The sequence below is a fragment of the Rattus rattus genome, chromosome 12 (genome assembly GCF_011064425.1).
Source record: "Rattus rattus isolate New Zealand chromosome 12, Rrattus_CSIRO_v1, whole genome shotgun sequence".
Lineage (NCBI taxonomy): Eukaryota > Metazoa > Chordata > Mammalia > Rodentia > Muridae > Rattus > Rattus rattus.
Window position 1 is genome coordinate 9,083,923 of NC_046165.1, and position 23,970 is coordinate 9,107,892.

Genomic DNA, 23,970 nt, shown 5'->3' on the forward strand with positions numbered 1-23,970 from the left:
AAAATATAAATTATTATACTTATACGCAAATATCCACATTGTGTTTTAGTTTTAACAGTCAAGGCCCTCATTCATTGGGCCTTTCTATTGACCTTGGTCTATTTTCTAAAACAGCCGTTACTTTTTTCAAACATGTGTGTTAAAGTACTCAGAAAGTCTGGTTCAAACATGGAAGTGGATAGGTATATAAATCTTAACTATGTGTGATCACATCAAATCATCATATTTGACACCTTAAATTATTGACACCTTAACAATTATTTTCAGGCCTAGTAAAATGATTCTGTGGTAAGGTACCTATTGTATTTGATTTCTGGGATCCACAAAGTGGAAGGAGTAAATCTACTCTCAGAAGTTGTCCCCTGACCCCCCCAGAGGGCTTCTGCATCCCATGCATACCAATGCATACAAACACACACACACACTCACACGCATACACACACTCCCATACACACATACATACACATGAACTCACTCTCACACACATGCATATACACATACACTCACATACATACACACACCCTCATGCAAACGCACACATGATAATGCATGTGCACACACACGTGCACACACACACACACACACACACACAACTTCCAAATTTCACGTTAATTTCACGTTAATTTCTGTCACATTAGTTAAACAGAGCAGCCGCAAGCATAAAATAATCTATCATGAAATTCTGCTCTCTGTCAAGGAGAAGTTTCAAATGCAACTCCTTCCCTCTCGCTCTTCCCCAGTGGTCAAGTTTTACATCATTTTGCTTCACCCGGGAACTACAGGGCTATTAGTTACAGACCGTTGTAGCGCTGCAAGCAGACTTCTCTCATTAGACCACACTTGACTCCGCTCCTCTGTGGATGAAGCGGTCAGCTGCCTCGATGTTTTTCCTGCCAGGATTTTACACCCACTCGAGGGCCCTTCCTGTCTTTGGTCTTGGAATGCTCTATGATAAGCCTTCTGCTGGCACAGAGAGAACTGCTGGAGAAGGCCGTGTGGCACAGCTTGGTAGAGCTTGCCGTGCAGGTTCAGCATGGCTGGCTTCTGTTGGATTCTCCACTCCCTCCCTCACTGATACACAGCACCGTTGGACATAGCGACTTTCCACTCCTTGATTTACATCTCCTGGGCCCCTGTTCCCACTAGGTTTCTCCCCTTTAATCAGTCCATCTGTTTTTACTTCATCATTCATTCGTGTCTCAGAGGCAGATACGTTTTGGCAATAGTCAATTGGTGACTTTGCAAACCAAAGACCCACACACTGTGACCCCATGTTTTCTCACTTGGACAGGTATTCATTTTGGCACTTATATACACTGCCTACCTCCTCAGCTCATGCCCCTGTTCCCACCTTGGTCTTGTTCCTAACTACTTCAGTTTTCTCTATGAAAGTGATTTTAAAAAATGTATCTTCTGATCTCTTCCAAATATCATTGTTTTCTGTTGTCAATTAGTCTTTGGATGAATGACCCTGCTCTGTTTAATTAATGAATTTCCACAATAACATCTTTTCTCCTCAACTCCAGAGACTTGGATGGAGGCCCAGTCACCCTGTGAAAACATTTCCCTTGAAGCTGCTAATGGCATAACGGTCTCCCTGTTTGTCCCAACAGAGCTGAATGTATGTTATCAGCGTGGACTCATTTTGTTTTCCTGATACTTTTTATTTTAAACTATTTATGTCAACTTACCTGTACTTTTGGAGACAAGGTGAAGAGTTTTGCATTATGAATGTGGCATGAGCTTTGCAGATTAACAGTAGACTGTGACATTTTTAGAGTTGTATGTGGGTATCAGTTGACCAAACATAGGTTTTAGGATGATTACCAAATTGACTGACATGAAGAAGGCATGGGGAACTAGTGAAGAACTCCTCAGGGTAGATCCATATGGGTATTTATACAGAGGATTTGTTAAGTTGACAAGATTAATTTGAAATCCTGAATTCTAGCAACACAACAGTTGTGTGAGCTTTCTTGAGAAGATAGGCACAGATCTCTATTTTCCCACAGATAGGATACCAATAATAGACATGGTAAATGATTCTGTTTAAGACTGGTTTAGTAAATGTGTGAGGCTGTAGGGGTTTCCTAGAGGGATGTAGTTAACTACTTGTGGGAACACAGATGACACAAGGGCAGCTACATCACTGGAAGGCTTCCTCACCTGGAGCTCCCTGAATGATTGGCGGACAGCTCAGCTGGTAGGAGAGTCGTCCTGCCCAGGAGTTGTAAAACCTTTGAGAGTAACTTCATGAATTTCAGTGGACTGAGACTAAGAGTTGCTTATTATGTGTTTCTGATTAAGAAAGCAACAAAGGGTTCTGATTCTTCACCCACAGGCAATTTTAAGCTAAATGTAGTAAAAAAAAAAAAGCCTCCCCCTTTTTATGATTCACAAATAAAAATTTCTCTCATAGAAAAAAGTAGAGATTATCATAGTTTTATTTTTGTTTCGCATTTGCTAGTGAAATCAGGTATTCAATAACTTCAAAGATTATGACCTACAAAAGCTGTTTTAGCCCTTTGGAAGTAGACATTAGCTATACAAATGCTTTAATATTTTGTTTCTACAAATCAGTGTTCTGAGCCTGCTTCTCTCTTCAGGAGTGGATATTTCAATTCAAAGGAAATCACTACACAACATGGCTCAGTAAGCAGGGCAGATGATGTAGAAATAGAAAAAAAAATGAGGGGATGTAGTCAGAACAGGCATTGTTTCTGTGTAGTGACCACTGTAATGCAGGCCTCTGTGCTGTGCAGTTTCAATAATGCACTGAAACCATGAACATAGAAAATCCTCTCTCCCACGCATTGTGTAGCTCAGCATCAGCTCTTGGTCCCAGTGGCAGAAAAGCAATAAACACAGCTATCAGTTACTATTTTTTAGTATAGTGCTGGGGATTGAACTTGGGACTTTCTTCATACCAGGCAAGCACTCTGTGGCTGAGATACATAACTCATCTTCTCCATCACTTTCTACAGTATTGCATTCTCATTCGTTTTTAATTTATATTTTCTCTTCTCCAGCTTTGTGTTATTTTTAGCACTGCAGTCTTTTCCTAACCTCATCCAATACTTTTCTTAGGCTCCGGAGGGCATCATTCCCTTATCTAAGCTTTGGAGTGAAATCCTTACGTTTGACCTTAACCCTTAACACATAAATTTCTCTGTAGGAATTTCCCTATGCATCTGTCTGTCTTAGTCAGTGTTGTATTATTGTGAAGAGACACCATGACCGTGGAAACTCCTATGAAAGAAAGCGTTTAATTGGGTTTTACTTACAGTTTCAAAGGTTTAGTCCATTATCATCATGGCAGGAAGTATGGTGGCCCACAGACAGACATAGGTACTGGAGAAGTAGCTGAAATTCTATATCTGATTCTTCAGGCAGCAGGAAAAGAAGCCAGGGGACCTGACTTGGGCTTTTGAGAACATCAAAGCCCACCTCCAGTTGTATTTTTCCTCCAACAAGGCTATAATTCCTAACCCTTTCAAATAATGTCATACCCTGCTGATTACGATTTCAAATCTCGGGGTTGGGAATGTAGCTCAGTGGTAGAGCGCTTGCCTAGCAAGCGCAAGGCCCTGGGTTCAGTCCCCAGCTCCGAAAAAAAAAAAAAAAAAAGATTTCAAATCTCTGAGCCAGTAGGGATCATTCTTATTCAAACCACCATGTAAAAGTAACTTTTATTTGCCAGATGTAATTGTTATCTTAAAGGTTTACTAATAAATATGCCCAACCTTACTAGTTCTTTCTGAACTCTGACTGGGTGACTCAGTTTTTTTGGCTCAAACTCCTCTCCAAGCTGACTGATTCCAACTGGCTTCTTTCTGTTCTGACTGGATTGCTCTGCTTGGCCTCAAACTAAATATGGCAATCTGTTGTAATCTTCTGGTTTTTCTTATTCTCTGGTTGTAACCTGTCTCTGTAGAACTGTCCCAGTAAAACTGCCTCCTCTCTTTTTCTCTGCACTGCCCTCTTCTTGCCAGAGTTGGGTGTATGCTATCCTGACTCATTCTGTCAAGTCTTTCTCTGATTTATCACTTCAATTAGTCATCACTTTCAAACATGGCTTCTTCCTTCTACAAACTAACCTTACCTTCATTGCTTCGGATTAAAGGTGTGTACTAAATGGGTGTCTCTATTCTAGTGAGATCATACTATAATCTAGAGCATGTCTGCCTGGCAGCCAAATCGCATAGATATTGAAGGTCTTTGGATGTGATCTCTTGCCAGAGCAGCCAAGTTGCTGGATTAAAATTCCTCTATACCACCATAAGGTCAAAGTTTAGTTTCTTCCTAAGCAACATGTTCTCCTTCCTAATTATCTTCACTATTTTCTTTCTGAAGCAATACCATTCAGTCAAGACCATGCATGGCTTTGTGGATCCTGGTTGACTTATACTTTCCAGAGACTGCCAATAACAAGATTCATTTAGTGCCCTGGAGTCCCCTTTCTTCTTTTCTAACACTTCCTTCTATCTTTTTTGACCACGTCTGCTTTTCTCTAATAGCCACTCATTGTAACTCAATGCACCTTTCTTTGTATTAAATCATTAACTCTAAAAGTCTATACTAAATCATGTCTAGACCTTTATGTTTATCAGTCTGTGGCCAAGCCACGCATGAGCTAGCGAAACTCATTTATTTGCCTTTGCCTTGTTCTTCCAAACAGCTGCCTCTGTGGTCAGCCGGTTGCCTGGTTGTTCCCACATTTGCCTTTTAACTTTATTTTTTTTTTTTGCCTAGTATTAAACTGTGTTGCCTCTCCCATTCCTCAGACTTTCCTCCACAGTTAAAGCTTGTGCCCCCTTTAAAGATAAGTCCTTCTTTCTGAAGCCTTTACCTGTTACTGGGTTGAATGGACATTCCTTTTGACTTCCTTCTCTCACCAAGGATCTCACATTAAATATGTGCTCACCTGAGCCCTTCCTTAGACATCCTATACATCAGTTCTCCAGTGAAACACTAAATGCATAGTCTTGAAGTCTATTCACTAATTCAAATATGTATTATGCTGATTTTCTAATAATTCATGGCTCTGTTTTGGGATTTTATAATAAAAGGGGCATAAAACTGGTTGCCTTGAATTATATAGAAAGATTTAATTTAATTTAATTTGGGTTCTCAAGACTGATTTTTTTTAACTACAAGGTATTAGATAACCATTATTCATAGCTAATTCTTAGTTTAACACTATAAATTGTATCAACATTGCTGTTATCACAAATACAGACTAAAGACACTAGTAACATGCAAGTCATAAAAACTTACAAAATACACTTTGTATATTCTTATATGCAAAGATTCTTATCCATCTCTTTCCTTTGCTCTCCACGTCATTTATCTTTCAGAATGTAGTAGACTTTAAGAGAAATGAAGCCTCAGACCTATTTTTTCATCACATTCTGATGAACTATATATTTTTAAAATACAGTAAAATCAAAACAATCTAGAAAGGACATGTTGAGCTTTTGGAAGACCTAAAAACCTGATAATAATATTACAATAAAAGTACTTTACAGTTATGATTCTAGGAAACAAAAGATTACAACACTGTTTAATCTTTGCTTTCTTTTGATCTGCTGTTAAAACAGCCTTTGTACATTACATATATTTGAAGGGTGATAGTTACTATTCCTTTAGCAAATATGGTGGAAAATTAAACTAAATACAATAAACTAAATTTTTCTCCAGGAAAACTAATTTAATTTATGAGGCCCAAAAGACTGAGTGATCAGTTGCTATGCTTTTCTTTAAATGACCAGTAGATGAAGAATACAGTCTTTTCCTATATCAGCACTACATAAGATCTGAATTCCTGCCACTGACCTGTCATGGCCACTGGATGTCACTAAGACCAATAACATGGTCACAGAGTGTCAGATGTTCATAAGGGATATGTCTTAGTATGTTTTCAATTTACTTTATGTAGCAAAACAGATTAATATTTATAAGCAATCATTGATTTATATAAAATAAAAGACTGCATGAGGGTGTAAACAAACAAAAAATGGCAAAGGCAGAGAACTTCCGTTCTCTCAGAATGAGATGGGTTGATGGGAGTCTAATAGGACACTGACTAACCTTAATGATGCAGGTGAAACGTTGATTCCATATCTGCCTCCTGTTGCTATGACACATGCAGGCATTTTTCTGTGCCCCTATAAGTTCTTGTGGTAATGGACAGAGTTAAAATGTCTTTATTACTGATATTCAAACTTCTATCTTCAAATCTGACTTTTCTTGGTGACAGGGGCTTTACACAGCTTTTGAAGTTAATGTAAGGTCATTAGTGGGGGGCATAATATCACCAATGTTCTCATAAAAATGAGAATTCGGATAGTTATTCATAGGACTGTGATCATGGGAGGAGGATTTGGGAAATTGGAAAATCTAAAAACAAATAAAGCCAGCCTGGAGTGGGTCCTTTCCTCACAACCCTCAGGAGGACATTGATCCCATCACACTCCCGCACAAATAGTACGGCGCTGTGCGTCCTGTTAAAATGTAGAGATCAGTGAATTGTCAAACAGGGATTGTCAAAATCCACACATAAACTGCTTTATGATGTTGATTATGTTTTCTTCACTGTTAACACTCTAACAGAAAACAGACAGGTGCATTCTTGTGAACACTGCCACTGAATTTTCTCATGTGAATGTCGCCACAGACGTTTTTACTCATATTTCTAATTTTAGTAGGAATAAACTAAAAATATCGTGAGCCACGATCCAAACAAAAACGTGATCATTTCAGTGACAGCCTCAAAAGATTACACTGGTGCAAGAAAAGTCGGCAAGTGTTTATAACAAGAATTATCAATATCAATCGTTTTAGTAGACGGGATGCTTCCACATGAATGCATGCATTCTAAAACAGGAAACACATCAGTGACAAGTCTACGCGGTGCTAGAGGTTCTTATTATAGTCCTTTTTGTGCATGGTCCTGGGGATTAAATCCAGGGCTTCGTACGTGGTAGGCAATCACTTTAGTAACTCTGGTACCTCCATTCCTACTTTTAAACACTGAGACTGAATCTTGCTAAGATAACCTTCCAGGTTTTCAGTTCACTGTAGCCAAGGGAGGTCTTCAATTGCAACCCTCTTAGCCCAGGTTTTAATGTAGCTAAGATTATAAGATTGAACCACCAGAATGGACTTATAATATGCTCCATTGTCTGAAAATGTCAGATTGACTCTGAGAGTTGGGGGCAAAAAAAAAAAAAGAAAGTGTTGCCTATGAAGGGATTCATATACTGTCAAAGAATATGTAAATACTGCTGTCATAATTTTTGACGCCATAGATTAAAAACCTATACGTTGTGAATCATTTTGAATGAATAGGTATTTTGGTGCTTGAGGGACTCTGTTTAGAAAAACAACAACAACAAAGTCCTTATAATCATGGGAATTATATTCACTCAAAGAAGACCGAGATAACATGGGAAAAGCAAACAGCTCTGCCTTTGTGATTTGACTGTACACTCGGCCACCTGTTACCACCTCTGCTGCCAGCCAGCTAACTTCACGCCAATGCCAAATCCACATCTCAGGTGCTCCTTGTAACCAGAGCTAATATAACAGCATCTGTCAGCCCTTCCTCTTAATATTTTGGTCTTAAAAATAAAAAGACCCAGCCATGGGTTCAATTATGTGCATTAACATAATGTGAGTACGACTCGACTTATTTATAAAGTTTTCAACAATTCTTAAAAATCTCAACTGGAACTGGGCTGATGTCGCTCCGTTCTCAGAGTGCCTTTATTGATAAAGAGAAAGCCACTATGACTTGAGGATCATCAAAGACTATGGTTTTTCTCCTGGTGGCTCCATTTTTAACGTTTGCATCTAGATTATTGTACTTGCTGGCATCAGAAAATGCCGACCCATCTTTTGTCGTCAGTATTCTCATTTTCACCAAACCCATTGCAGTGTACGGACTGACCTGGTCATGCAGTCTCTCTGTTTATGATAATAATGACTATTCTACTTCCTCAATACAATTCACCTGCATACCCTTGTAATTTTTAGTCACTGAGAAATATTCAACAAGTAGTAAAATACATTAAATTTATTTTCTTAGTTTAGGACAGTTTTACTTCATGACACCGGGTCACAGTAACTTTAATGCACATGGTTATATCCACGTCTCTCAGATATATTTTGAAACTGCGCTAGACACTTGAGGAGAATGCATTATTTACTTAGGAAAGCGTTGTTGGTTTGAAGATCCCCAGGAAGAAACTGAAAGCAATGAAGAATTCCCTAGTTGTCAAGTCTTTTTCCACCATGCTCTCTTAATTGTACCTGGTAAATGTTTCTGAAGATAGATAACTTGTGAGAACATCTGGCAACTTGATGCCATGATCTATCAGAAACTTTGACTAGAGGTCAGAGTATCTTTTTTTTATTTTAAAGATCTTTATATCTCAACCTACATCCTACGACAAAAAATTAATGAAAAATATCTATCTACAGAGTAGTCCACAGTACATGTTTCATGATACTGAGTATTAATGTGAAAACACATTGTGTTATGCAATTTTTTGGTAAAAACATAAATGTTATAGATACCATGCATTGGTCTGTAATTTCAGAAAGTTAATAGGTGTGGTGCTTCCTCAGTGAGGCCGTGGATATAAATATCTGGATGAAGAGAGAGCAAGAGGTGTCTTTATGTAAAGACCAATTAATGATTGGTATGTATCATATGATATCATGATATATGTGTGTGTAACATATGTATATATACACATGTTCATAAGCCCATTAGAAGTTTGAGAGTTGCTGAAAATAAACACCGGGTCTCAAATTTGGCCAAGGTCACATTCTCCTCCTGTCCTCAGGTATTGTGTTAGAGAATTGTTGAGCATTTCATTGGGATTCTGTTGTGGATGACAGTCACAATAGAATAGTTATTTTCATGAACGCATTTGTTCAATCAAGGCTACGAAGCATTGCCACCGGCATTAGCAAACCTGACATGCTAAACCTTCATGTTTTCTTTTTATAGGAAAGATAAAGAAGACAGCATAGGTATTTGCTCACCCTCCTGACCTGAGACGAAAAGACAACAGTTTACAACTAAGATCAGGCAGGTCTTTGCTCCCCACTAGGACCCCCACTGCCTGTGGACCAGTTTGACAAGTTCAAAGCCAGATGCAAGGTTGTGGACCTATCAGTTCTGTTGTCTTTGTTCAAACTCACCAACCCTAAATTGGAGGACCCCTTGAAACACCCCTTGAAGAACTTTAAAACGCCCAGACCTCAAGGAATGACTGGGCTCTGGCTTCCAGCGGCCCCCTTGGCCTTCCAGATTTTTTTTTTCTCTGTGCGGGTTTCCTCTCCTGTAATACGTGCCCTTCTTTACTAGCTGGGGAAAAGGCAGCCTAGGCATTAGCATCTTTATTTCAACGGAAGTTAAAGCCAAACTTTTCATGAGGCTTGGGGGTTCAGCTCAAATGGTGCTTTGACAGGTAAACAGATACTTGCTATTGTGCTGCTGCAAACTTTATTAAACCACAGGCTTTTGCTCACACCATGGACACTAAAATGAAAAGTCTCGTGCTATTGCCGAAATGCTCTCTCAGCGACGCATCTCAGTTTCTGGAAGCCAGCCTTTTTCTAGAGCCATCTGAATGTTGACACAAATCCTCATGACAAATGGGAGCTAGTGCTCAACCAGACTTTAGGGAGTGTCTGGATGTTTGGCCTCGTGTATGGAAATTCCAGATGGTCGACTAGATTTCTCACTTTTCATTTCTATGTGTTCCCCAAGAGTTTCATTCAACTCTAATGTTCATATGCAGAGGCAGCTTGTCACAGACCCATGACTTTCTGGGATATTCTTATCTTTTATTAACAGAACATGAGGTGCTTTTAGGTATGCCATATTTTTCTTGTAGATTAAAATAACATTAGCACACAATTAAATTATTTGTGGGCTTGCAACCTGTGGTCTGTGTGAAAAAAAAAAGTAGATTTTCTACTCTAGTGTCATACACAATGCAGAATAAATCTCTGGCAGGGTGTGTGTGTGTGTGTGTGTGTGTGTGTGTGTGTGTGTGTGTGTGTGTGTTGTTTTACCAAATATCAAGAATTACATTCTCGGTTGACACTCCCCAGCTATGAAACAATTTGATGCTGGTTTGTGTCATCCCAGTGGCTAAGAGTTCATCCTCTCAAGACTGAATTTCTCAGACACTGATTATAAGTTCAAGGTTCTGACCTGTCCTACTGTTTTCAAAAATAGATTTACTTAATTTTATTTTATGTATGTGACTTTTGTTTTTTTCCTGCTTATCGGTAAGTACAATGCATGTGTGCTTGGTGCCACCCAGAAGAAGGCGCTAGATCCCCTGGAACTAGAGTTGTGGAAGGTTTAAGCCTAATGCTGGTGCTTAAAAAACAAACCAGGGTCCTATGCAAGAGTGGCCGGTGCTGTTAGCCACAGAGCCATCTCTCCAGCCCCAAACTCAAAGTGGTTTTAAACAGAAGCATCTCTTGACTTATTCACTTTCAATTACTGTTCTAGAGCATCTTTAAAAAATCCTGGAAAATCCTTGTCTGAAATCTCCCATTTATTTGGGACTCTAGACATGAAACAATAGAGGCATAGGTTGACGAATGTTGGTGTGGACCCAAATTCTCACACCCTCTCTAAGAGCAACATCCCAGGCAGCACCAAGTCTTCATCATCTGAAATCTTTCTGACTTCTGGCTGCCACGTTTGGATTTAATGACTGTTATCACATAGGCATGGATAACTACAGTATTAGCTACTGATGATCAGACAGTCTCATCTTCTAACCATGGTCTTTCTGCTGACCAGCCTCTGCTTTGGGGCTTTCTGGGGACACACAGCCCCTGATGAACTGTGGTTCATTCATCTTGGTCATTTTCTGTCAGTCTGAAGATTCCAAATGTCTCGGGAGCTGTCACTAGAAACAGTAGCAGAAGACGAATAGGTATTTCTTTCTAACCACTCCTGTCAAACGTTTATTGCAAATAGATGTTTTCTCATGAAATACCTTGATTACAGCAATGCCTTTTTATATCCTCTCACCTCACCCCTTCTCATCTAGATCCACTCTTTCTGTCTCTCATCACAAAATAAAGGGCTTCTAAGGATTAGTATATGATAGTACAGAAATGAATACATCTGAACTGGACAAAACAAGAAAACAGAAGGAAAAGATCTCAAGAGAAGGTATAGGAAACGGAGAGTCACTTGTTTAGACACTCAGGAATCCCATAAAAAATAAGCTATAACCCACATACAGAGGACTAAGTGCAGACCTTTGCAGACCCTGTGCACTCTGCTTCAGTTTCTCCGAGTGCCCATTTGCTTTGATCAGGGTGATGTAGAGAACCTTGATTGCCTGGTGTCCTTTATCCTGTCTGACTCTTAGACTCTTTTTATTTTCTCTTCCAGAGCATTCTGCAAGCTTCAGCAGGAGGTTTCTGATAGAGTCACCCTCTGCAGGGCTGAGGGTTCCAAGGTTTCTCATTCTTTGCATGATGATAAAGCCTGGCTGTGAGTCTGTGTTTATTCACATATGCACAGAGTTTAAGATGAAATAAATGATCTTGATTTGCATTTCCCTGATGATTAAATATGTTGAAATCATCAGTGTTTCTCAGACATTTGAGTTAACTTTTTTTGCTCTGTACCTCATTTTTAAATTGGGTTGTTTGCTTGACGTCTAGTTTATTAAGTTCTTTGTATATTTTGAATATTAACCCTCAATAGGATGTGTAGTTGGTAAAAATCTTGTCCCATTCTGTAGGCTGCTGTTTTGTCCAAATGATGGTGTCCCTTGCTGTGCAGAAGCTTTTCAGTTTCACAAGGTCCCATTTATTAATTGTTAAGTTTAGCGTCTGTGCTAAACACATATTCTATTCCTGAAGTCTTCTGTGCTGGCACACTCCAGGCTGCTGCTCACTTTCTCTAATACTGATTTTTATGCCGGCATCTTTGATCCATTTGCAGTTGAGCTTTGTGCAGGGTGCTAAGTATGGCTCTGTTTGGATTCTTGTATACAGAGCCATCCAGTGTATTGAGCGCCATTTGTTAAAGATTCTGTCTCCTCTTCAGAGTCAATTTCTGGCATTTTTAACCCAAATCAGGTCTCCATCGGTGTGTGCATTCATGTCTGTGACTTCATTTCACTTTAATTGATTAATGTGTTTGCGCCCATACCATGCTATTTTTATTACTATACGACTGAAGTACAACCTGGGACAGTGCATGTTGATACCTGCGGCAGGTCTTTATCACTCAAGATTATTTTAACTATCCTGATTCTTTTTAATGTTTCCAAATGAGGCTGAGAGTTGTCCTTTTACAATCTGCAAATAATTACATTGTAATTTTGGTGGGGATTGCCTTGAGTATGTAGATTGCTTTCGGTAGGATGGCCATTCTTACTTGATTAATCATATCAAGCCATGAACAAAAGTGATCTTCCTGCCTTTTGATATCTTCTCCAATTTCTTTCTTTGATGACTTGAAGTTTTTGTTATCCAAGCCTTCTCTTACTTGGTCAAGTATACACCACGATATTTTATGTTGTTTGAGGCTGTTGTGAAAGATGTTGTTCCTCTTATCTCATTTTCAGTCTATCATTTGTAATAGGAGAACTACGGATTTTTGTGAGTTAATTTTATATGCAGATACTTTGCTGAAAGTGTTTATCAGCAATAGATGTCTTCTAGTGGAAATTTTAGGATCACATATTTATACTGCCATATCATCTGCAAATAAAGTTTTTATTCCTTTTTAATTATTCATTTGATTATTATTATTTTTATTCCTTCCTTTCTAGCTTTTATCACTTTGATCTCCCCTTATTGTCTTATTGCTACAGCTGAGACTTCAAGCACCATGTTGAATGTGTACGGAGAGAGTGGACAGTGACGACTTGTCCTTGATTTTAGTAGAAATGCTTTGAGTTTCCCTCCATTAAAGGTGATATTGGATGTGGGTTTGCTGTATGTTTTATTTATTATAATGAGCTACTTCCCTTATGTCCCTGATCTGTCCAGGACTTTTATTGTGAAGTGGTTTTGGATTTTGTCAAAGGCTATTTCTACATCTAATCAGATGGTCCTGTGGTTTTTGTCTTTGAGTTTTTTCATACAGTGGATTACATTTACTGACTTTCATGTTGAACCCTTCCCATTTCTGTGGAATGAAGCCTACTTGATCATGCTCGATGATCTTTTTGATGTGTTCTTGGATTTGGTTTGCAAGTATTTTATTATTTTCGCATCTGTGCACATCAGGGAAATGGCTCTGTGATTCTCTTTTGCTGTTGGGTCTTTATGTGATTTAGATATCAGGATAGCTGGCCTTATAAAACTAACTGGTCATTGTACCTTCTGTTTCTATTTTGTGGAATAATTTGAGGAGTATTGGTAATAGCTCTCCTTTGAAAGTCTGGTAGAATTCTGCTCTAAAACCATCTGGCCCTGGGCTTTAGGGCTTGGAAGACCATTAATGACTGGTATTTGACTTGGGAGGTTTATGTTAAATTGCTTATCCGATTTTGACTTAAATTTGACAGGCAGGAACTACTGAGAAAATTATCCACTTTTTATATTTTCCTATTTAGTGGAGTACTGTTTATTTTTAATTTTTCATTGTATTTCTTTTATTTACATTTCAAATGCTATCTCCTTTCCTGGTTGCCAGTCCATAAACCTCCTATCCCATCCTCCTTCTCCCTTCTTCTACGAGGGTGCTCCCCCATCCACTTACCCCTTTCTGCCTCCCAACCCTGACATTTCCTTACCCTGGGGGGGTCCAACCTTGTCAGGACCAAGGGCTTCTCCTCCCATTGGTGCCCAACAAGGCCATCCTATGCTACATATGCAGCTGGAGCCATGGGTCTGTCCATGTGTACTGTTTGGTTGATGGTTTAGTCCCTGGGAGCTCTGGAGTTTATGGCTGGTTGGTATTGTTCTTCTTATGGGGTTGCAAACCTCTTCATCTCCTTCAACCCTTTCTCTAACTCCTCCAATGGGGACCCTGTTCTCAGTTTGATGGTTGGATGCAAGCATTTGCCTCTGTATTTAGAAAGAGGAACACTCCACCATTGTTGTTGGGATTGCAAGCTGGTACAACCACTCTGCAAATCAGTCTGGAGGTTCCTCAGGAAATTGGACATAGCACTACCTGAGTACCCAGCTATACCACTCCTGGACATATACACAAAGGATGCCTCACTATGTCACAGGGGTACATGTTCCACTATGTTCACAAATAGTGGCCTTATATGTGATAGCCAGAAGCTGGAAAGAACCTAGATGTCCCTCAGCAGAGGAATGAATACAGAAAATGTGGTACATTTACCCAATGGAGTTCTAGTTTTTAATGTATGCCCTCACAATTCTCTGGATTTCCTCAGTGTCTGTTGTTATGTCCCCATTTCACATTCGATTTTGTTAATTTGGATATTCTTTCTGCCTTTTAGTGAGTTTGGATAAGGACTTTTTTATTGTCTTCATTTTTTTCAAAGAAGTAACTGTTTCATTGATTCTTTGAAATGTTTTGTTTGTTTCTATTTGACTGGGTTTAGCCTCATATTTGATTATTTTTTGCTATATACTTATTTTGGGTCTGATTTCTTCATTTTGTTCTAGAGCTTTCAGCTGTGCTATTCTCTTACTAGTATGAGATCTCTCATTTTCCTTCCTTCCTTCCTTCCTTCCTTCCTTCCTTCCTTCCTTCCTTCCTTTCTTTCTTTCTTTCTTTTTTTTTCATGTAGGCAATTAGTGCTATGAAATTCTACCTTGATCGTGTCCCATATGTTTGGGTATGTTACATATTCATTTTCATTCAACTCTAGAACAGTTTTAAATTTCTTTCATATTATTTTGGTAAAATAAAAGAAACGCACACCCTCACATAAGAGTTGGGAATGTAAAGGCACTGAATTGAAAAAAAAAGATTAAATTTAAAGAAAAGTTTTTATCCCATTTTTAATTAAGTGGTGAGCTGTAATGTTTCCATGACTTTGTAAGCTTTGCATTGTTTCTGTTGATGACACGCAACTTTAATCTGTGGTGGTGTGATAGGATACAGGGTGTTATTTCAAGTTTCCTGTATCTGTTGACACTTGGATTGTGTCCAAGCATGTGATCAAGTTTGCACAAAGTTGCAGGAAGTACTGAGAAGAAGAAGGTGTATTCTTTTGTGTTTGGGTGAAACATTCTGTAAGTATCTGTCAGATCCGTTTGGTTTATAACTTACGTTACATCTAGTATTTCTCTGTTCAGATTAGGGTTAGCTGAGACTGGAATTGCAGTCTCCCATTATCCATGTGTGAGGGTCAGTATCTGATTTAAGCTGTAATAATTTTTGTAAAAGTGGATGCTTTTATGTTTGTGCCATAGTTGTTAAGAGTTGAAATGTAACTTTGGTGGATTTTTCCTTAGAGCAATATAAAATGTTCTTCCCATTTCTTTCGATTAGTTTTGGTCTGGAGTATATTTTGTCAGATATTAAAGTGACTACAGCAGCTCCTTACTTCTAAGAGCTGTTTGTCTAGAATATCTTTTTCATCCTTTCATTCTGAGGTAATGTTTATCCTTGGTGTTAGGATATATTTCTTGGATGCATAGGCAGGATGAATCCTGGGTTTTCTATCCATTCTGTTAGTCTGTGTCTTTTTATTGGGGAATTTAGAAATTGAAGTTGAGAGATATTGAGTGGTATTCCTGTTATTTTGTTGTTTATATTATTGTTGTGGTGATGGTAGTGATGGCGGTGTGTATGTGTATGTGTGCACGTGTTTGGGTTTGTGGTTTTGCATGTTTTGGTTTGCTGGTCTGAGATTATTCATTCTTTGTGTTTTTTTTGGGTGTGCTCAACTTCTTTAGGATGGTGTATTTCTTCTAGTATGTTCAGTGTGACTTATTTTGTAGACAAGTATTGCTTAAATTCGATTTTTGCATGGAATATCTTGTTTCCTCCATCTATTGTGATTGCTTTGCAGAGTATAGTAGTCTGGACTGGCATCTGTGGTCTCTTAAAATCTGTAGAATATCTGTCCAGACCCTTTGGGCTTTTAAAGTCTCCACTGATAAATCAGATATTATTTTAGTAGGTCTGCCTTTATATGTTACTTGGTATTTTCCCCTTGCAGCTTTAAATATTCTTTCTTTGTTTTGTATGTTTAGTGTTTTGATCATTATGGTCTAAGGGGATTTTCTTTTCTGGTCCAATCTATTTGTTATTCTATAAAGTTCTTGTACCTTTATGGGCTTCTTCTTTGCTAGGCTAGAAAATTTTCCTCTATAATTTTATTGAAAATATTTTTCTGGGCTTTTGAGCTGCTATTCTTCTCCTTCTTCTTTCTTTCTTTTCTCCATAGTGTCCTAGATTTTCCAGATGTTTAGTGTCAGGATTCTTTTTTTAAAGATATTTTTCTTTGACCAATGCATCCATTTCTTCTGTCACGTCTTCAATGGCTAAAATCCTTTCTTCTATCTCTTGTATTCTGTTAGTGAAGCTTGCCTTTATAAGATTACTGTTCAATTTTCTAAAAATTTCATCTCTTGTTTTCCCTTAATTTGGGTTTTCTTATTTGGTTCTCCTTTTACTTTAAGGTCTGAAACCTTTTTATTCATTTCCTTCCACTGTTTGTGTTTTATGGATTTATTTAAGAGATTAACTTCATTTTTAAGGATGTCTATTATATTCATAAAGGGTATTTTAAAGTCTTTCTCTTGTGCTTCAGCTATGGAGTAATATTCAGGATTTTGCTGCAGTAGCTTACCTGATCTGTAGTAGAGATATATTATCCTGGCTGATATTGATTTGTTTTTACACGGGTGTCTAGGCATCTGATTTGAGGAGATTGTCATTCAAGGTTCTAATATCGGATCCTGTCTTTGGTGTTTTTGTTTTGTTCCTTTGTTTCTGTTGCCCACTCTGGTGTTTAGGAGAGTGCATAGTGTATGTGTCGCTTAGTGGGGAATTTTTCTAGGATACTGATAGATGTGAGCATAGAGGGCTTCAGGTAAAATGCTTTTCTTAGTATTGGGAGCTGATGTGTTGGAATGGGAGTGGCCTTGGGGGGTGATTGGGGGATAAACATGGAAACATAGACAATATAACAAAGAAAAGATTCGCAGCACTAAGGGGTGTACAGACACCATATTTTGCCTGACTTGCTGCTTACAAGTGCTGTGCAGTACTTAGGCGTGACATGAGTCAAACATCTGATGGTATTCTGTTTGCCTTTTGGTGTTCTGGCTGATGGCAAGTGCAGCAGATTATATTTAGAAATATATATTCATATGTAAGTAATAATATTAACAATTGTTTAATTGGGCTTTTGTGGGAGTAGGAGTGAGGGAGAACTTTTTGTCAAGAGTTATTGAATTGTGCATAGGTAACAAGCACACTCAAAAAATGCATAACCTGCTATCCAGAAAGACTGATTTGGACTAGTGAATTAATATTGTAATTGAGAAAAATGCATTCTAAGAAAGACAGTAGTTATTTATAAAGGATGACTTATTTTGTCAGCTGTAACATGCGTTCTGTTTATACATCCTTTCTAGAATACATAAAATTGCCCATTAAATGCAATTGAAAGGTACTTGAGTCCTGCTATAGTTTACATTTAAAACCTAATGCTTTCCAGAGGCTCATGAGTGAAAACTTCATCTGTGGCTAGTTTTGCTGTTGAGATGTGGTAGACATATTGGGAGGTGGATCTTCATTGAAGAAGTTGAATCACAAAGGGTGGGACTTTGAAGAAAATATAGAGCCCCTGACCTCTTTCTTTCCTTCTATCCTTTTCCTCTCCTCTTTTTCTTTCCCCCTCCTCCTTTTCTCTTCCTCCTCCCTTTCCTCCCCTCTCCTGTCTTCCTCTTCCTTTCCCATTCCTCCCTCCCCTCCCATCCCTTCTCCTCTCCATCTTCTTCTCTACTTTCTCCTTAGCTTTCATGAGATTAGCAGTCTCCTCTAACACAAGCTTCCATCATGATTTCCTGTCTTGCCACGGGCAATAAAACAATGCAAGTCAGCAGACAAGCAACTGAGACATCTCAAAATCCTAAGCCAAAATAATAATTCTTTCCTCTGTTGGTTGATTCTGTCCAGTGTTTTGTCACAGTAGCAGAAAGGTCTCTCCCCTCTCTCTAGTGTTTGCTATCTGCTATTAATGTGGAAGTTGTGTAAGACAGTATCCGAGGCTTATTCTTCATTTTTCTCTAGATTAATTTTGTGAGGAAAATTGGAAGCATCTCACAATTCACTGGTCCCTACTTCTTCTGTTTAAGGAGCTCATACATATTGATGTTCGAGTATCACCTTTCCCGCAGCATACAGCCAATGGCAGGCAGTTGACTGGCAGTAGTTTCCAGCCAAAGGCAACTTTGCACAACTCATCATGATAACTGGCTCTTACTAGATGCTAAGTTACCCAGCTCGCAGTTCAGTTAATGTATGATTGACACCTCTTGTTAGCTTCCAAGCTTTAGTACTGCTCATTCAGCAGCCAAGCATTATGCACATTTCAGTTATTTTGGCCGTTAACACATCACATGTGCATTTGGCATTGGTAACTGAGGACAGGAATGAGTAAGTAGGTTGGATTCCAGTTAAATCCACACTGTGGAGAGGGCCAGTGTATGACCTGTTACTGAGACCAGGAACACTTCTGATATTCTTGTCTGTGTGTGAAGTAGCAAGAGTGAACAGACGTGTAAAGACCTTTAATCAATACGTGTCTTCAAAATTCATAGTTTAAGTTGCAGGTGGAGGATGAAAGTATTTAATTTGAAAACAAACAATGGTCACTATAGTAATCCAGTTCTTGGAGACACAAAGATGAATGTTAAAAAAAAATCATATACCTCTAGAGTTGCTGGAAGAAAGTTTGTGGAATAATATAACTGATAAATATTAAATAAGCACATTTTGGAAAATAAATGGTGGTTTGGGTGTGGTTGTTTAATAAATTGCATGCTGATATAAGATCACTGATAGTAGCAATTCTTGACCACAGACAAACCATAAAAGCAGTAAACAAACCCTTCAATTTCCAGAACACAGGCTGAACTCTCTTAACAACATCTAGTGAATCACCTTAGCCAGAAGAGAGGGAAAGGAGGCAGCTTTTCACTTCCTACCTCAGACCTTGCACAATAGGCACTAAGTTTCTTCATGTTTGTCTCTTTAGTAGTTTACCCCATCAGCCCAGAGGATACTCTAACAAAATACAAAAACAGCCAGCCTACAAATAGCAGAAATTAATTGTCCATACTTCTGAAGTCTAGGAAACCCAGGATGAAGTACAGGCAGATTTCGTGTCTGGTGAAATATTGCTTTCTGGCTTATAGATGGCTCCCTCTGGTTGGAACACATGGGGGAAAGACAAGACAGTTCTTTTGATCAGTCTGAGTCCTGAAGGGTCTGCCCCCATCAACTAATTACCTTCTTAAAGCAAAGCCCGATCTCTCAATATCATTGTGCTAATTATAGTTCAACAAAACGTGGGAGGTGCACAAAATATTCAGCCTATGGCACTTACGTGTTATCTTATTAGCCATTTCTTTTTGAAGTTGTGGTTATTCTTTGAAAATTTCATACATGTATACAGTATCTCAGTTGTGTCCGTCCCATTCTGCTTCAATACCACCATAACCTCCCCAGGGCATCTTTCTATCAACTCTATATTCCCCCTTTAAACTGTTATTGACAAATGAGTCTAATTACTATTGTCCCTATGAAGACAGCTGTGGGGTTATCCCCTGAGTTAGGAGGAACCTACCAGTGGTCACACTCTAAAGAAAAGTGACTCTCTTCCCAGAAAGCAGCAACTGCCAATTGCTCCTCAGATAAAGGTGGCCAAATGAGTCCCCCTCTTGCCCCATTTGTCCAATTCATGCTGTCTTCTTGTAGAACCCCAGCCTTAATCCGCAATGCCATCCCTTATTTCCTACACTGCCCCTTTGTATTTACCTGTCCTCTGGAAAATTCCCATGCATTTTATTAAATTGTCTTAGCAATGAATAACAGATCCTCTGATTATTTTTTCCATGGCTATTTTTTCCCGACTTCGCCATTTGCTTCCCCCCTTCAAGCTCGTCCCATGAACTTCATTCCTCCTTGGTGCTTCTTGCCACCTTTTGTATGTGCCAGTTAAACATGCCATCCATTTTATTGAGCACAGCATATTTTTTAATGTCTATATGAGACTAATTTTTAGGATAGGGTTATTCTACTATCCTGTTGACCCTGTAAGCTTGCATTCTAAGGTCGCCCCTGTTAGACATGTCTTCTACATCGCCTGCTTGCTTGTATGATCCAACTAAATTCTTCTCCATTCTACTTTGACACCATTATCCACACTTCTCATAGTTTTTCTTTCTCTCTCATGCATTGATTAAACAGAAATCGATATAAATTTTGGCTATGTTCAACGCATTCCATATCCATGCTTGCATCTCTGGCATTAAACTCTATCCCTAGCATCTGGTGCATGCAAGCAGAAAATAACAAGCAAATTGAGAAAAAAATGGTGACAGTACTTCCTTAGTCACAAGAGCGTAGGATCTGCGTGAAGAAGGAAAGAGAATGCTGGGGAGTTAGGGAGCAATTAGGTCACAGAAGGTGGATTGGGGTTTTGCTTCTCTTCTGTGCTATGAATCAAAACCATGGCCTTGCCAACATGGAGCAATGTTTCCATCTCCCTTCCATTCTTTAAATTCTCTGTTGAGACTAGTTCTTGCTAAGTTACCCAGGCTGACATTGAATGTACTCTCTAGCTAAACACTGACTAGATTTGCCATCCTCTTGGTCCAGTCTTCTGAATAGCTTATAGGCATACACCATTAGGTCCCACTGGACCATGTTCGTTATGCCAATATTTGTGCCTATTTGATTCTTGCAGCGTGCATGGAGAACTTTCTAAGAATCGGAGTTGTGTTAAATAGAGCCTTTTGGAACCATTCCTATGGTAAGTTTATTTGAAGTGAGTATGTCTGGTGTTGGGAAGCAAGTTGATGCCAATTTTAAAGGTAAGATAAGTGGCTGAGCCATTAGAAGTCTAGTGCAGTTGGGCAACATTATAAATGAGTGATGGTTGTGTTGTAGGTAGGGTAATGGAAATTGAAATGGAAAAGAAGAGTTTAAAAGAGATGCTGAAGTGGCTAGAAAGACATACCTGAGTGTGTGCTTTGTTATGGTAAGTGGGGGAGAGCAGGGACCTGGAATAACACCCAGATTTCTAGTTTAGACCACTGAGAGAAGGGAAACCTTTATGTAAGACTGTTCAAAAGGGATGACAGACAGCTTCAGGAAAAGGGATAGAAGGCCTGTGGGGAATCTGGCTCATGGAAGCTAGTGGGCCACCAGTTTGATATACCCAGGGGACAGTGCAGTATGACTGTTCTGAGATCATGACAAAAGAGCTGAGGTACAGGATAAAAAATGTCATGATAATTTTTGTCCACTTTCTGCTCTCTGTCCTGGGATTTTTGTCTGCTTTGAACTTGTGTTGGTCTTTTGCATGATACTACAGTCTCTGCGAGTTCATATGTGCATGCTGCCACGGTCTCTGTGAGTTCTTATGTGCATCTCTTGTGTTGTGTCTGTAAGATGTTATTTTGTTAGATTCATTAGTCCCCTCTGGTTCTTACAACCTAGCTCTCTTCTCTTCTGCATGCATCCCTGGGCCCTGATTCAAGCAGGGGCTTGATGAAAACAACCCAATTAGAGCAGAATGCTCCAAAGTATTTCACTGTGCACATTGTTCAGCTGGCTTCTATATGTTGTTAACTTCCGTCTACTGCAGGAAGTGGCTTTTCCAATGAGTGCTGAGCAGTGCACTGGTTCTCTACTCTACCAGATATATAGCTGGTAATGATCAGTTTGGTTTTTGCAACTAGGTTCTCTGAAATTTAAAAAAATCCCAGGAATTCTTTGTTTCCTGTCCATCTTAATGGTATGGTGGCAGATATGTAGGCTACCTGGAATTCTTATGAGTCCTGGGTATTTGAACTCAGGCCCTCATACTTGTATAGCAAGTACACTCCTACCCACCCCACCCACTGAGCCATCTTCCCAGCCGTTCACTTCTTGACAGTGCTAATTTAGCTGTTATGAAACGAAACTCAGGATTTCCTCCCAAGACACGGAGTCGGCCACCTGTCTCACTTCTGGGTTTGGAATAGTGACTCTGTCTGCTCGTGCCAAGGCAGTCGATTCTATTTGTGCTTTGCTATGCCTGCTCCATCTGTCCTTACTTTCCCTTCCCATCTTCACTATCTCATTAAGTTTCTTATCTTCCTTGCCGTGATACTATAATTATGTCCCGGACAACAATCTGAAAAGAAATATCTGAAGGGTATTTTGATTTCTGAGGCCTAGCGTGGTTATACACAGTCTCTTTTGGAAAACTGGGAATGATTGACTATTGATAATACTGTATATGTTAAGGTTGACCTTTGAGAAACTTCTGTAAAGCCAATGATGCCTAAACAGCTTTATAAGTACCAGAATCAATAAAGGATCACAACTTTTCATAAAAGATTTAGAAAATTGCAAAATAATGCTACTCTATAATTAACTCTGTTTACAAGGAAAAAAATCATTCCTAGACATCATGGCCATTTTCCTGAGATGTTCAGTGAATGGTGAGGAAGAAAGACTTGTCTTTCGCTGCCATTACATGTTCCTCATTTGATTAGTTCACTCCATGCTCTGAGTTGCCTCTCACTGTGCAAGATGAATGCTGTGGGCTATGAATCTTTGAGTATCTACCTCTTTGTTCTTCTACATCGAAAGCTCTTACTCGGGGTTCCTCAGACATAGTCCTCCGAGAGCTACCATCACAAAGTCTATCCGGTCGTTGGTGTTTTGTTTTTCACTTTCCCACTACTACCCCTTGTAGGGTAACCGTGACTTTACCTTCTTCCTGGATCTCAATGTTAAAATCGCCTAGATTTGGTCCACAGCATTGTCCCTTATTTGAATCTTCATTGTATAAATTTGGTATTTTAAAACACATGACCTTCTAAGTGAGATTGAAGCATCCTCTCTGTGCCTTATTTCTTCTTTAGCTCCTTTGGGTCTGTGGAATCTAACATGGCTATCCTGTATTTTATGACTAATATCCACTAACAAGTGAGCACATACTGTGCATATCTGTTAGGACTGGGTCACCTCACTCAAGATGATAGTCTCACTTAGAAGCAGGAATACAATAAAGCAGATGGAGGGAGGAAACTCCTGGATGGGAGAGGGACATGGAACGGGGTTCAGGATTACGTGTGGGGAGGGACAGGAGAGATAGCCAGATGGCCATGAGAGTGAATGGAAATCTGCAACTGACTGGGGTGTAGAGGTGGGTGGTTTCTCTAGGAAGAAAGGGAGAGTCCTGGGATAAGGGAGGTATCCAAGAATCAATGAGGGTGTTCTTAGCTGCTACTTATAGCATTGGGGATATGGAACCTTTTTCAGCCAGTGGAGCAATATGGACACCAACCCACCCACAAAACTTTTGACTCAAAATTTATCCTGTCTACAAGAAATGTAGACATGGGGTATGTAGCAGAGACTGAGGGAATGGCCACCCAATAACTGGCCCAACTTGAGACCCATTCCATGGGCAAGCACCAATCTCTGACACTATTATTGATACTTTGTTATGCTTGCAGACAGGAGTCTAGCATGGATGTCCTCTGTGAGGCTCCACTCAGCAGCTGACTCAGACAAATACAGACCTACACCACCAAACAGTGGCTGGAGCTTGGGGACTCTTACAGAAGAATAGGAGGAAGGATTATGGGCCCTGAAGGGGATAGGAACTCCACAGGAAGAGCAAAAGAGTCAAATAACCTGGACCTTTGGAGCTCTCAGAGACTGAACTATCAACCAAAGTGCATATATGGGCTGTACCCAGGCCTTCCAGAATGTATGTAGCAGATGTGTAACTTGATTTT